The sequence below is a fragment of the Sciurus carolinensis genome, chromosome 8 (genome assembly GCF_902686445.1).
Source record: "Sciurus carolinensis chromosome 8, mSciCar1.2, whole genome shotgun sequence".
Classification (NCBI taxonomy): domain Eukaryota; kingdom Metazoa; phylum Chordata; class Mammalia; order Rodentia; family Sciuridae; genus Sciurus; species Sciurus carolinensis.
In genome coordinates this window covers 50,817,213-50,821,933 of record NC_062220.1, presented here as the reverse complement: position 1 = coordinate 50,821,933, position 4,721 = coordinate 50,817,213, and the positions used below count along the sequence as shown (strand labels likewise).

The 4,721-nt window shown below is 33.9% G+C and overlaps 1 pseudogene; it reads left to right on the top strand.

Moving 5' to 3' along the window:
- The first annotated feature begins 211 nt into the window (after positions 1-211).
- LOC124991309 (dynein regulatory complex protein 8-like) lies at positions 212-694 on the top strand (annotated as a pseudogene).
- Positions 695-4,721: the final 4,027 nt, after the last annotated feature.

The window sequence follows — 4,721 nt, the reverse complement described above, 5'->3', positions numbered from 1 at the left end:
ATTGAATGGCTGTTTATGTCTTTTTCTGGGGCATGCTTGTGCATGCCTTCTCCCCATTTTCTGCTGGGCTCTTCATGTTTTTCCTGGTGATTCATAAGTTTCTTAGGTATTAAGTATATCAGTACACTATCTGTCATACATCTGCCATTTTTGCCTAATCAGTCTCATTTTTAAAATTCTAGAGGGAGCAAGTACCCCATGTCCAAGGTTAATGATCCACATCTTCCAGGATGATAGGAAAGAGATCACTGTGGCAGGATTTCACAAAGCAGTCAGAGGCGTTTGTATTTGACCATGAGTCAAAAATTTACAGTGAATGAGAGAGACTGGAACAATTGTCAGGTTATTTATTAGGATGCTTCCTGAGTGAAGGCAAGCTATGTGTTCTGATGGCAGAGACAAGGAACCACTGGGAATGTTCTATTTGAAAAGTTTCTTCCAGCGATGACCAGAAGTTCTACTGCAAAGAAGATGTAGACCTATTCCAGAAGATGTCTTTCTTTGAGCTTTTGAGGTTTCAGATTCAGCTAAACATGGGTTTCTTACTAAGGAAGAAATGATCAAGTATCTGACTGAGAAAGGTGAGTCTTTTCCTCAAGAAGAAATGGAAGAAATACCATCTGCAACTGCTCCAGAATCAGACACAATACAGTCCAAGGACTACACAACAATGATGGTGATTCACAAAGATTAAGTGTTCTACAGATAATTTCTAAGTGAAAGAACAATTTTTGAAAAATTTCTTGTTTTTGTTATCTTCTCATGTTACCTTGCAACTTCTGTCTCTGGCATTTAATGCCCTGTGACATAATTATTGCAAGGTATTTTGTTGTTTAAAGATAATCCTAACAATTTAAAACAAATATGTTTAGTTTATCTAGGCTTATAGATTGAAAAGTTGCTAATTATTTAAAAACTATTCTTACAACTTTAAAAGAAATCTAATTTAGTATGTCTTTTACCAGGCTGAAATTTTAATTTTCACATAGCCAAATATATAAATATTTTCCTCTTTTTAAGAACTCAGTAATTTTATAACTCTATTTTAGCATTTACTGTCTAATATTTTAATAGATACTTATAAATAATTCAATTATTTAGTTCATGCCTTTATGCTAACATGTTTAGATTACTAATTTTAATTAATAATTATTTTACGAGGAAATCACTATATACCTATTTTAAAACTTTTCTGCTTTAAAGCATGTGATGATTTTTGACTCTGGACAAGAGTCTGTAGCCCATCCTTCAAGTCAGTAATGACTGTCAACAGGCAAAGTGGAGACATGTGTTAGGTTTCCAATCCATCCCTACTACCACCTTGGCCAATGAAGTTGAACAAAGTGAGACTCTCAATTTCATTTTCCCCATCTTAGAAAGAGTGTTGGAATACAAAGCTCTGAGAACTCTTCTAGGACCAGACTTTGTTTGAATCTATGAATATTTCATTCTTATTTTTAATTATCTAAATCTTATACTAACTGATTCATCAGTTTTTAATGCACAGTAAATAGTTCTTAGTAGTGTTTTTTAAAGATTTTTTGGGGGGAGGTGGTGTAATAAGGTAATTAATTTATTGGGGGCTTATAAGGTCTAGGCAAAATACATATATTGTTTGAGTCTTCACAACAAACTTTTGTAACCCCCATTTCACAGACAAAGAAACTACTGTAGTTCATAGAGGTTAAGTGACATTTCTGGGGTTATACCACTAAGATGAAGTAAAGTGGGATATCATCTGATCTTCATGATTGTTTGATATAAGTATTATAGGATTAGCTTTAGCTATTTTTGTTGGTAGACTATCAGAGTCTTAAAATTTTTTAAGTAGGTAAACTGTTTCTATGTTTTAAAAATTAAAATGTATAAAAAGTAGAGTGGGAGGTCTCTCTCTTATACTAGTTCTCTATTTTTAGTTAACCATTTATATTAGTTGGCTTCATGTCACTGTAACAAAATACCTGAGATAATCAACTTAAGAAGGGTTATTTTGGCTGATGGTTTCAGATATTTTAATCCATGATCATTTGACTCTGTTGCTTTTGGTCCTGGCTGCACATCATCGTGGGAGCATGTAGCAGATAAAACTGCTCATCTCATGGCAACCAGAAGGCAAAGAAAGACAGGAAGGGGTTGGGTCTTAATATACCTGCTTAAGGGCATGACCCCAAGAACCTAATTTGACCTCAAGAACCTAGTTTCTCTCCATTAGACCTCACCTCTTAAAAGTTCCATCACCTCCAAGTAGCACCAGACTGGCAATTGACCCTTTAACAAATAGGTCTTTGGGGTACACTTAACTAAACCATAGAACTATTATCAATAGTTTTTTATTCATCCTCCCAGAGTTTTTCTATGCATCCACATAAACATGATCATTTCCTGCTTTCCTCCTCTAAATAAAGCACATTGTATTTATTATTGATACACTAGTTTTTAAAAATTTCATATTATATCTTGGATAATTTTTCAGACTATTGTGAAGAAAGTATCTTTTTTCTTTTAACAGAGCCATAATATTCTGTTGTGTATTGCAAGAATACATGTTAAACAAAGTCACAGGTAACAAATTAGGAGAAAGTACTTAGAATTCAGAAAAATGAGTATCTCTGCTCACATATTTACTTTTTATACATGTCTATAATTTTATTTAGGATAAAAGTGAAATTTAATATCAAAGGGGAAAAGATGTTCTTTCCAATAAATAGCATTGAATAGTTGGCCATCCATTTTCAAAGCTATAAATTTAGATCCCTACCCAATGCTAAAAACAAAAGTAAATTCCAGATGGATTACATCTTTAATTTTTAAAATTGTATACTAAGTCCCAAGAAACACTAAAGAAAAGTTCAATAGCTTAACAGAAAAATGGACAAGCTTTTAACAAATTGGTTTCAGAAAATTAAATACAAATAGAACTTAAAAAGTTTTCAGTATCACTTACATTTTAAAAAATACAAATTAAAACCACTCTGATAGTTCATTTTTCATATATTGGTTTGGAAAAAGTTAAAGATTCTGATAGTAAACTCAGTTGGCAAGACTAGAGGGAATAGCTACCTTTACACATCACTGATTCAATTGTAAATTGGAACAAAGCCTATAGAGGAAATTTGGCAATGTCAATCAAAATTACAAATGGAAATTCTGCTACAGATACACTTTGGTGTGTGTGAAATGATATTAGATTCAATTTTTTTTTATCATGGCAGCATTGTCTACAACGAAAATTTATATACTATAAATGTCAATCAGTAGATAACTAATTAAATTTTTACTCCTTTGAATTGTCTATGTACTATTTTCATTCTGGCTTGAATTATTCAAGTTTCATAATGTTTTATATTCATCAGAACTGTTTTAACCCATAGTTTCTTTTTCCATGGATTTTCCTATTTTTGTTTGTTCATATTGCTTTTATAATAAAAACTATGATAAAGTAGATTCATATTCTATGTAGTCTATATTGGAGTGGATTCAGTTCTATAACTGATCACAATCTTTCTTGTCTGCCAAAATCCTAGTATAATCACCTAAATGGAAAGCATAGCCTATTTACATTGTAATAAGTGCCTGGGAATAGTACCCATATTCTACTATTTTTATGAGTTATGAGTTTAATTGTTTCAGGTAAGGAGATCTACAAGGAAGAGGTCTTGCAGTGGCAGTGGGATAACAGAGATGAATGAAGCAGAGTCAAGGTGTTTTAGTCAGCTTTTTCTCTGTAGTGACCAAAAGACCTGACAAGAACAATTTTAAGAAGGAAAAGTTTATTTGGGGGCTCATGGTTTCAGAGGTCTCAGTCCATAGATGGCCAACTCCATTCTTTCAGACTTGAGATGAGGCAGAACATCATGGTGAAAGAGAGGTGGAGGAGAGTGGCTGGGGACATGGGGATCAGGAAGCAGAGAGAGACTGAGCTTTTGGGAGACACTTCACATCTAAACCATAACACAAGGCAAGAATATATTAATTCTATGGAATCCATTGGACAATATCTAAACTCCACAGAGAAATGTCTGTACCAATATATGTTCCATCTCATGTGCTCATTTTACAATATTGTCACTGACATTCCTCCATTGAGAAGCAGAGGATGTTTATTCCTCGTGTTCTGGGAAGATCCCTTTAACTACCTTGTCAACACAATATGGTGGAACTAAGGCTAAGACATAATCTGTACTATGGCTTCCACCTGATTCTTCAAGGAAGCCCAGGTCACACGAAGAGACCAAGTGTGAGGGTTCTAGGTGACAATTCCAACATCAGTCATCACGTGAGTGCGTAAATGAATCCAGCCCCTAGGTTTGAGTTTTCCAGCTTATGACACAGATAATATGAAACAAAGATAAACATTCACAGTGTGCCTTGTGTAGATTTCCAACCCACAGAAATGGTGAAAGATGAAAAATTACTATTGTTGCTTTAACCTATCAAGTTTAGGAATAATTTGTTACATAGTAATAGATAACTCATACTGCAAAAATAAGCTTATTGTGCTTCAACTAGAGGGTAACTATGACTCAAATATGGGGTTTGTGAGACAACCAGAAGTGCATTGTAGTGACACAATGCAGGGAAAAACTGTTGGCCTCCTCCTCATTTATGAAACACTGTGACATTCTAATGACTAGTGGTACATACCAGCATGCATGCATGAGACCCAAGATCCATCTTCAGCACAAAAATCCTAAAAAACAAACAAACAAAACAACAACAAC